General features: G+C 38.1%; 1 long non-coding RNA gene across 1 annotated transcript; it reads left to right on the top strand.

Annotated features, from left to right (window-relative positions):
* Window positions 1-1,837: 1,837 nt before the first annotated feature.
* LOC142055728 (uncharacterized) lies at window positions 1,838-5,654 on the top strand. The gene is made up of 3 exons (XR_012660012.1): window positions 1,838-1,993; window positions 2,253-2,335; window positions 5,351-5,654. It is a non-coding gene; the product is annotated as an uncharacterized LOC142055728 (long non-coding RNA).
* Window positions 5,655-11,618: the final 5,964 nt, after the last annotated feature.

Here is an 11,618-nt window from a genome sequence, read left to right as displayed (position 1 = left end):
GCTTAAGTCTAGCTCAAGTCTGACTGTTTCTGTAAGGAGAGAGACAAAACAAGTAAATGACCCAGAAGGAAGGATTCTGAGTGAAGAACATTTTATTTACTTACCTACAATAATGCTACATTCCAGAACAACAAAAGTATCTTTTCTATCACTGATGTGCCTTTAAAAGCAATATAGCCTTCCTGAAGCACTCACAGTGCTGTTACGGCATAAGTTCATAAGCTAAATTTTTTATTACTGGGGACAGTGACTTCCAAAAACTACTAATGAAGGATGCAGGAAACAAATGAATGAAAGAAAAAGTATCAAACACCAAAATGTCAACTTTATCAACAAGTAGGAAAGTCAATAATAGACATCTCTCTACTAAAACATAATCAATTATACTGAAAAGTCAACATGAAATATAAAAATTATGACCAAAATTACAAATCAGAAAAATGACAACTTACTTTTAGCTATATTCAACTGATAAATCACAAAGAGATTTTGTCCTTCAGTGGGCCAAAATGAAAATGTGTTTGACTCCTTGTTTGATGTACAAATTACAACTGAAACAAGTGTTTATCTCCATAATTTCAGCTCTCTAAGAAATAAGTCATCCCATTTAAGTTAAGTTCTTAAAGTAACTCTGTCAGTGGTAGAAAGAAGGAGGATCATCCAGAAAGATACTGAATATGCCTCTCTCAGATATCTGTTTCCATATTGGACTATTATTTAATATCACATAATACTTTCTGTGCTGTTCACCATGACTTTATAAGTCTCTGTGTATACACTCACAATTCTGCACTTGGGACAGGGAAATACAGGATGTACATACACAATGGGGGATGAGAGGCTGGATTGCAGACCTGCAGAAAGGGATCTGGGGGTTTTGGCTGATAGTAAACTCAGTGTGAGCTAACACAGTGTCCTGGCATCCAAAAGGGCCCACCATATCCTCGGGTGCATTGAGCACAGTGTAACTAACCGGTCAAAAGAAGTGATTGCCCCACTATACTCAGTGTTGGTGCAGCCTCACCTCCAGCACTGCGTGCAGTTTTGGGCTCCACAACATAAAACAGACATAAAACTATTAGAATGTGTTCAAAGGAGGGCAACAAAGATGGTGAAAGCACTAGAGGGCTTGACTTATGAGAAGCAGCTGAAGATACAAGGATTGTTCAGCTTAGAGAAGAGGAGACTGAAGGGTGACCTCCTCACGTCTACAATTTCCTCATGAGGAGGAGCGGAGAGGGCAGTGCTGATCTCTCTCTGCTGCTTAGTGATAGAATACAAGAGAATGACTTAAAGCTGCTCTAGGGGTGGTTCCGGTTGGATATTAGGAAAAAATTCTTCACTGAGAGCACAGTCAAGCACTGGAACAAGGTCCTCAGGAATTGGTCATGGCCTGAAGCCCACCAGTATTCAAGCAGCACTTGGAAAATGCCCTTAGATATATGGTTTAACTTTTAGGTTGCCCTGTGTGGAACCAGGAGTTTGACTTGATGGTCCTCATGGGTGCTTTCCAATTCAGGATATTCTCTGAATCTCTGTGTATTACGAACTTTTTTCTAAAGAATAACACAGGGAGAATCACATTTGATATATTTTTCACAGGTCCAATACTATACAGAATAAAACTATGGAATTACCACCACATAACAGCAAACATTCAGTGTTAAGAGTATACCTGTCCCATATATACATATATAGAAAAGTACATAAATATCATTAGATAGTGTCCAGCTCAGCACAGACCTGTCAAACACAGTTGATGGCAATGGGATTCCTGAGAATCTAATCACTTAGAACTGAGAAAGAATGCTTCTACATCTCTTATTTGTACAATAGATAACAAACAGGACAACATTCCCTGTTGATGTAAAAGGACAAAAAAGAAAAAAAAAGGTGAGCTTGTATTAGGAGAGAATTTGGGTGGCTGTGTGTTCTCTGTATGGTGGTATTGAACCTGTACTGCCAGATCCAGAGATGCAAAAACCGTTATCAGGTTAGAAAATATTTCATAATTAGCTTCATATAAAATTTACCTTCTGTTTTCTAAGCTGGTAGAATGTTTTATAAGCTGCTCTTTGCAGCAAGAGTAGGGGTATTTTTGTTGTTTTATTTTTCATGAAGGATGACATTGTAAGAGAAATCAGAATTGTTTGATCTCAGAAACTATGTTAGAAAAATACAGCAATGTACATTTTTTTTCCAAGCAGTAATACCATTGTAACATGAACACATTTTTTCTGATCTAAGTATAGCAACCAGGACTAAAGAGGACATCCAAAAGCATTCAAGACCTCATAGGCTAGAAACTGCAAGTAACTGCAGCAATAAAATCAAGGTGTGTGCTGTTTTTATTTATTTAAACTTTAAAGTCCAGGCACAAGATACTATTATTAATTTTTGCCATATCAGAAAGCTAGCTGTTAGGTCTTTCAAAAGATGAATGATTTTTACAGTAGGCTTCTTAAATAATTATTTTAAATAAAATGCTTTTAACTGCCTGGCACTTGAAGATGGGAAATTGATTTATAAATACAGTCTTTAATAACTGTCTTTATGCTGTCCTATAATGTCTACTTCTCTCTGAAAATGTATTGTTTCAATTTCATCAATCAGAAATAGTTTGAGAGAGATATTTTAAAATATTTAAAAATTGAATCTTAATTCAACTTTAAACGTCCAGGTGCCAGCAGAGAGAGAATGCCTTCCAGGTTTCTGCAAAACCTGGAAGTTCTCTAACTGCAGCAGCTGAAGTCCAGATGGGATAACAAGTAATTTAACTAAAACCATCCAAGTTCTTGCTACATTTTGCCTTTGGGCTTCTTTTTAATGCTGTATATTGTAATAGGGGGACACTGAACCACTGTTGTGACAGGTGCAAACTTTTGTCCAGCCAGATTTTCACTGCAGGTGTTATATTCTTACTTGATTCAAGCAAGCGTACAGAGAGATAAGCACTAACTTGAGACATCATTTGAGTGCACATTTCACTGCAGCTTTCAGCAGACCTGGTATAATGCTGCTGCAGATCAGACACTCTGTTTCTAAACTGATGCTGGCGCAGACTATCCGTAGCATATTTATATCTGCAGTGAGACAATTCAAATTAAATTTCTTTCATTTGAATAACATGGATGGAGAGAAATAATAAAGAAAATACTACATTTATTGTTCCATATTACTTAGGTTAGCTGAAGCAGCAATATTCCCTCCATATCACTGTATATAATTCTTGTACTCCATAACTCGCAAAAATCTCTTCTTGGCTGCTAAAGGACATGGATAAAAGAACAATATACTAGCTGTATAAAATTCAAACAAATGCAAGAACAGTAATGCTTCATTAACATCTCCCATCACAAATATTAGGAATTACTAAGCAATAACTGTAATAGACTGCAAAAGCTTACTGTGTTGTGATTTCTTGTAGCAGACCATTATGTGACATGTATTAACCAATGCAATGTGACATGGCAGCTAGAATATGAAGCACTGATTTTGTATTTCAGGCTGAAGACATCAGCCAAAAGCTACATAATCCAGCAGAGATAGTATTCAGATGACTAAACTGTACATTATGCTGGTCATTTCAGATCAGTGACTTTCTGCATTACATTTCAATATCCTGATACTTCAATGTGAATAAAAAAACAGTTTGAAATTAAGCAATGGAAATACTGTAGAGTTCTAATGCCCTTGAGATCTCTACAATTCATGGCAAAACCAGTAATTGTAGAGATCGTTACTCAGATATGGATCTCAAATGAATTGAAGAAAAAAGCTTTATAATAAAGTAAGCACAATTGCATATTTTGAGGTGGCGACGAAGGTCCAAGTCTTGGTTGTTATTGAATCTCATCCATACTGTTTCAGTGATGGCAAAGGACAATACCTGTCCTAAATCCACAACAGTGGGTACTGAGCTGGCTGTGAACTGATGGAAACAGTTTAATAATCCCCTGCTTGACACCCCCACCTGTTATATATCTTTATAAAATTGTTTCTGTTTTTGAGTCGGTGCTAGGCAGCAGCTTGAGAATAAGCAGTCTACAGTAGAATCCATTTGATAGGATTTCTGGGTGTGTTTTTGTTTTCTTAGTAATTTAGAGCTCACAGCAAAGGTGTGGAAGAGATCCCTGTACATAGCCTCATTCAGGCCAGGAGAGAACTGGAGAGAAGCACCACTGTAAGCAAAAGCAGCAGTCCCCTCAATATTCCTTGTGATATCCCAAAACAGCTGTTAAGCAGTCATAATAGAGGCTTCTCCATGGCATGGAAAGGAAAGCAGCAAGATTAGCCTTTTCCTACCAGAGCTGAAAGAAGTTGCTTTCCTGGAAAGACTGTCAATCCAATAAGAAAAATTGTGCTAACAGTAGCATCATGGAGAAAGAGAATTTACAATTAAAGTGACACCATAAGAAAAATAAATTGAGAACTCCCACCTCAAAATCCTCCACACTAATTTTTCTCACCTCCATGAATGGCTTAAAACCTCCTCACAGTAGTCTCCTGCCCTCCTGCCCCATGCCACTCATGCCCTCAATGCCTTTCCACCTCACATAGGACGGTAGAATTCTTTAGCAATTTTTGACTATCCTCCAGCAATAGCTGGGGACTGCTGTACTTGTTCCTCATACCCTTAGGAGTGGGCTGGATCCAGTTTCATTGTTGAGATTGAGGCATCTTCTTATGAAAAGTCCTGCTGTTTGTGTGTGTGCACACATTCGAAAAGCAACAAGCGCAGCTGCTGCGCAGAAAGCGAGTCTGAACTTGCTGGATGTTAGCTAGTCTGTAGTAGTTGCCCATACACAGATTTTTACCCAGTTTCATGTTACCTGCAAAGAAGCTTTTTCCTTTTCATCCTGAAAGCCAAACTTTCTAGGGCATGACTCAGCCTGTTTTAGGCATGTGCTTCAGCATGAGATAAACTGACTTCTCAAGGTGTCTATTTTTCTTTATTGACAGTAATGGGAGCCTCAGGGGTAATTACTGTAGATGAGTTGTAGTCACAGTAGTTTAGTTAAATGAATCCTACCTGACATGAACCCACACCTTTTTCATCCTGAAGATAACTCAGTTTCATGGCCATACCCAAGGACAATAATAGCCAATGATAATTTAATTCCCATACTGTTTTTAGTATGACACTCATTTAATAGAGGGGGGTTTGCTACAGGTAGACAAGTGAAAGTACAGGTTCTTAATTAAATTATGTCAATATTCAAGGTCACTTTGCCCTTTTTATCAAGGCAGTTCAAAACACTTTGTGGCTGAATTATCAGGAAGGAAAGACCAAGCAAACAGCAATCTCTGTCAGTAGCAGTAAGGTTAAATGTCTCTCTGTTTATTTTAGGTAAAAGCTTACCCATGAAAGATATCTCAAAGGCAGATCTCACTGAACAGTAGCAGAGAATTTCATCACTGCCATGAGCCTTTTCCACCTATCTGCTACTCCCTGTTGCTCCTCCTGCAGCTGGCAAGACATGTAGAGGGTGAGGTATTGCTGTTCAGCTCAGCAGAATTTACAATGCACATTGGATCATCCATTTTGCTGCTCCTTGACAGGTGACAGAGATGTTCAACCTAATAAAGGGAATTTAAACTATATTTTCCATATGTTTCTCATTTGCACTTCACTGATGGAATTCCAAATCAACTTGATGGCTGTTGTTATAGTTTGTAGTATTCTTAATTAAAAGTATAAAGCAGAATTTACATTTAATTCATAATACATTTGCATTGTTGAAGTGAATATTCTTTTGAGATTATTATTGTTTTGAAAAACAAACATTTATGCATAATATTTAAGAATTAAACATATCAAAATACAGCAGAATTGGTGGCATTTCATTCTTAGAATGTGGAAGTATTTAGGTGCAAGACAGCATGTTGTTTAGTGTATCTGACTATCACTTGGGACATTCAGTTCACTATGAACTTCAGCAAGTCCTGCAGATGAAAATCTGGGAAAGGCATCTTCCTTCACCTCTGACATGGCCAGATGAAAGCCTGAGTCATTCTGAAACCATGCCTTTAGTCTAGTAAACAGAATAGTTTTTCATTGCTAATTAAAGGGCACAGTCTTTGTATTGACCTGACAGGGCATGGTCTCAGGACCTGTTTGAGCTTGCCCTGGCATATGCTAATTTTACCTTGTTTCAGCTGTGATAACAATTATCTAAGCAGTCAAGTTTGGTCTGGGATAGATGTGGCTTATACTGTAGCTACTTGTTATTCTGTGTAGAATGACTTACCTGTGTGGTTTGTGAGAGCGTAAACACAGAATTGTACAAGTCATCCCAGACTGTAAACACAAATCTCAGTAGCCCCTCAGTGGTCACTGCAGGAGTGACACCTTGTTAGAGCAGTTTAGGTAGAAGAGAGAACAGAAAACTGAGTAATTGAAAACCAAGGGAGAGAAACCTCACATATACAGGCTGTGTTAAGAAAAAAGTACAAAAATAGGCACAAGCAGATACGAAATATCAAAAAGGAAGAGACCAACTGCATCAAACTTTTCCTGGTGAGGAACTGGGGACACTGATGACTCACTGACACCCCCAACACCTCCAACTAAATGGTGTGAATACATTTGAGGCAGTGCTGGACACATAATCTCATCCTGTTTAAATGTGCTAGTCTAGATGCAGCCATACATACCTGAAAATAAGTTGAAATACCTGTGATTTAAATCTTTGTGCCTTACAAATCATTTCTACAAGTTCAACCCAGATGGCTGGTGATAGAAAACTGTGGCCATCTGATAGCTATTTTGCAGCTCAGAAGTAGTAAGTTAGCAATTTGTCCAGTTCCTTGCAGACACATGCCCACATTACAAAAAAACACCATCATAATTGACACTAACTGGCACCCTTGTATAAGGCTAAGGAGTGAGGCCAAGGATGAAATAGGCACAGAGACCGAACTTCCCAAACGTGGTTCTTCCTGGTCACAGCTGAAGGATACTGTCTGGGCAATCTGAGAAAATGTGCATTACTTCTGCTTGAGGTGCATCTTTTCTAAACCTGAATAGAGCAGTCATATGAGCTCTGAATTCCTTTGCAAAAATTAATTGTAACAAAAATGTTTCCAAAATATCGTGGACCCTCATCATGCTCTATTGGGCAGATCACTTTGTATTAAAGCCATGCAACTGACAAAAAAACTAGAAAATATTCATTTTTCATAAATTATTTCTGAACTCGTGTCCAGAAAAGACCATTTCAGTAAGGAGCTTAATATGTAATTAATATGCATATTCATTTTTTGGTCAGCAAAAAAGCACTGGCATAGCAGAAAATCTAGACTTGTTAGATGCTGCTCCATTCATCATTATAAATTTTTGTTAATTTAGAAAGCAAGGTCTCATTATTGAAGGTGATTTCCTCTCACATACATCTTGAAGACTCTTTAAGTGCCCAAATCCAATAGCTAAACAAAATTAATCCCTCAGAACTACTGCTAAACTTCTCCCTAAGTCTATACACACTTGTGCCCCTGTCCCTAGCTTTCTACTAGTTGACATTTGCATGGTCATCTTATCTTGACGCTAGTCTCACATTAGGTTTTGCAGTAACTCTTTTGGTTTCCACAGAGCCAGTGTTTACTTTTTGCCAGTTGTCTGTGCTGAACTTCACCATTCGAATCATTATACTAGCGTAAATAAGATGGGATCTTTTCTGCTTCAATAAATGCTCTGTAGTCGTCCAAAGATTCAAATCACCACCTACTGAAGTTTTCAAAAGACACATGCACCCCCACACAATTTGTATTTCAGATTGAGTTTAAACTAGGCAACTAGGAACCTTTGAGAACCACTCTACGGCTCAGACTACATATTCAGAACATAAACACCATAGGAAACGTGGCCATTTGCCTTTGCCTCACAAAAAAAAAAAATAGAGAGAACCATAAGCTTCTGTAAATGTGACTACATCAATTACTACAAACAAAACATTAGTGGTATGCTACATATCTTCCTGTTATTCAAAATCGGGTCCGTACCAAAGTTCTGATGTTATGGTCTAGATGGGTAGACAACTAGGTTGGTAAAAGGCTGGTTGGCGTACCAGACTGCAGGTTCAGAGTATCATGGTCAATAGGTCATTCTCTACCTTATGCCTGGTAACAAGCAGAGTGCTGCAGGGGTCTGCCCTGGGACCTGTTATGTTTAACATCTTCATCAGTGACTTGGAGGAAGTGACAGAGAGAACTGTCCTAAGGTTTAAAGATTATGTCAAGTTTTAGGAGGACCACTTAACTTGAGAGCAAAGCTACCATTAAATACCTAGGCAGATTGGAGGAACAAGAAGCAGGAATCTTATGAAATTATAAAGTCCTGCATTTTGGAATGAAAAGCCCTTGACAGTGACACAGACTGGTGCCTGATCAGCTGGGGTGCAACACCAGGTGTTCTGACAGACAGCAAGCTCAACAGTAACCAGCAGTGCCTGATATTAGAAAAGCCTTTTTCATCATGGGGACAGAGACAAGCAGTAGAACAGTGTGCCCAGAGAGGTTGTGCAGTCTCCTTAGTTAGAGATTTTCAAGATCTGCCTGGGCAAAGCCCTGAGCATCCTGGTCTGACCCCATCATTGACCCTGCTCTGAGCATAAGGTTGGACTAGAAACCTCCTGAGGTCTCTTCTGAACTGTATTATTCTATTGACAGTATGTCTTACCAGCCAAAATATTCATGTAAAATTTGATGGCTCTACCATAGCTTTTGATGACAAGCAGATACTTTTTTATGTTGTTTTGTTGTTCCTTTTCAATGATGCCATGAAAAGCCGAAATCAGCACTCAACAGCCTGAATGAATGACTGTTAAGCAGGTATTCTTTATTGTAGTGCTGGATGCACAGGGGATCGCTCCTCCTAATGTGCGTGGCCGCACAGCGTTAGTTGCATAACTTATACAAACTTTACATACATATTCATTAGCGTTCTGAGAAAATATATACATATTCATTAATTTTCAGATAACTCATTATCATATACAACTGCCCTTTGCGCATGCCTGTTGGTGTCTCTGGGTGGTTGTCAGGGGTCTCTGGGTGAAGGTTATACCCTTCCTCACTGTGTCCACTAGTTAACTTTCACTTTTGCACAAACTCAGTTCTGAGATCACATATATACTGCCCTTGAGGGGTGGTCTGTTCTGGTTTGGTGTTTGCTCTGCAGTTCCTTATCTTTATGGTTCTGTACATCTGCTTTTTCCAAGGTCAAATGTCATCATTGTAAATTTGTTTAGGAGCTATTCGTCTTGAAGCCTTTCTTACTCCCCCAAAGCAACAAGTTTTAGTCACAACAGTTCTAACTCTATCATCAATAAAAAGACTAATGAAGGCTAGAAAATACAGGAATAAAATGAAGGGCATAATTTAATCTCCTCTCTGACTGACACTGCTTGAATCTATGTTGTCCATTATCTACTGTGTTTCTACTGATGTCAATCCCAACAGAAGGTAGAAGAGAATGATGAGGCCAATGTCATGAAGAATATAAGATACAATAAGGAAACTAATCTGAACAGAGTTAGTTTTCAGGTACCCAGATATCCACTGATTTTAAGGTTCACACTACAAATTTTACCTCTGACCTTTTTATGGATCAAGGCTTTACAGTCTAATAATTCCCAACTTGAAAGACAAACAGAGAAATGACTTGCCAGAGTCCAATATTCTGACCATCTTTTAGATACTCCATACATGGAGAGTGTAATGTTTAATATCATATTTTCTTATTTGAATATAGTTGATATTACATGGGATTTCTGATTTAGTGGAATGCTACAAAATATACTGCATAACAAAATACAAATGTAAGTTACGCTTAGCAAAATATAGCAACTGAAGCACACAGTTCTGTCACAATACCAATATGATTCCCGTTACTGGTGTCTATATAATATGCTCACTGTCATGATGCTGAACATCATCAATCACCAGGATTGGGTTGGTGCCAGCTCAAGCCCATTGCTCCCTTTAGATCACTTTTGATAGTTGTATAGTTTTTATACTCTCTGTTGGGCTGAGCTGTATATTCATTCCCCTCCCATGTTGACCTGTCTAACTCAGGGGGACATTCACACTTTTTTAATGAACAAAGGAAGAAACATTTACACTACCAGTTGATCCACTCAAGTCCTGACAGCCTTTTATCCAAAACAAAGACCACCCTCCTTTGCAAAGGAATCATATTGCAAAGACGCCAGCTTCAAGGGTGTGGTCAGTCATATACTGCTTTATTCCCTGAGCTTCATAGGCACATTGCCTTTGCCCATCTCCTTAGCCTTCTTCCGTTTTAGGGCTTTGTTGGTCAGTCACATGACTTTAGACCTCACCATGCACTAGATACTCTGGCAGTTTTCATTGTGGGAAATCCTGTAATTGGTCACAGGCAGCTGGGTCTGACAAAATAAATTTTTATTTCTGTTTTTTAACATTTCTTAAAACTTCCCAGAACTGATGTTACAGCCACCTCTCTTAGCAGTATTCCCCACTCTTCTAATGCTATATATGATACATTTTTCCTCAGTGATAGATCACCAAAAGTAAATATGGTAATCTAAATGTGTAACTGGAAAACCACTTTTTCCCTATTAGAAAATTCACTATGTGGTCTTTCTTCATTCACCTTCCAATATCCTTTAGAATGCTACATGCAAAGGGAAGTTTAGACAAAACCATAAGTACCTTAGGTAATCATAGAGTTTACATTTTAATTTGGAAAGTCTAATATAGGGAATATTTTTCCATGCCATGAATAACATCACAGTTGATTATGATGATTACACTGTTGCTATATCAGCATTATTGTCTGACAGAGAACACTGGGAGTTTGTAACGTGAAATGAACTTTGTCAATTTTGTTGTGTCAACAAAAAATATTATAAGATGATTAAAGAGCATAGAGACCTCACTGAAATTGGAAAATCCCACTTTTTGAATCTAACAGTTAATGAGATGAGAGCATTGATCCTATTACACTACACACTAATACTGTTGAAGACAGAAATTGTGTTTTAGGTCTCTTATTATGATTTATGGATCTGGAGTAGACCTTGTGCATTTGCAATCACATTGGGATAAAAATTAGATATTCCTCTTGTACGTTCTGAAAATGACTTAACCTTATTCATTCATAATGTCAGTTATTTATTTCTTTATGGGTTTTCTTCTGACAGAATCCACAGAAGCACAGCACAAAATCAGAAGACAGCACCATCCATGAGCTAACAGTCTAAGCATCAGACAAAGGAGATGAAGGCATGTAGGAAGGAAAAGGTTACAACATATATGAAGAGAGGTTATATGGTAAGAGATCAAGGGATGAAAATACAGTATATTATTGTTATACAATATATTATTATATGTCACAGGCATCATCTGCCTAAGCTGTTCACTAGCACCTGGAATCTCAAGAAAATAATTCATCTTACTTGTTTTAAATACTTGTTAAATGATTACATGAATGATGCTGTCCAAGGTCCATCCTTCTGTGTTTATAGAGGAAACTCAGAAGAGACCAATTAAACATGTAAGATCAGAAGAATTCCATCTTCAGTATCACAGGGCAAATGTCAGCTGCCTGGTCAACAGACATGATGAAACTCTGAAGC

Source organism: Phalacrocorax aristotelis, chromosome 3 (genome assembly GCF_949628215.1).
Source record: "Phalacrocorax aristotelis chromosome 3, bGulAri2.1, whole genome shotgun sequence".
Classification (NCBI taxonomy): domain Eukaryota; kingdom Metazoa; phylum Chordata; class Aves; order Suliformes; family Phalacrocoracidae; genus Phalacrocorax; species Phalacrocorax aristotelis.
Note: the sequence above shows the minus strand (reverse complement) of the source record. Positions and strands in the feature narration are given on the sequence as shown.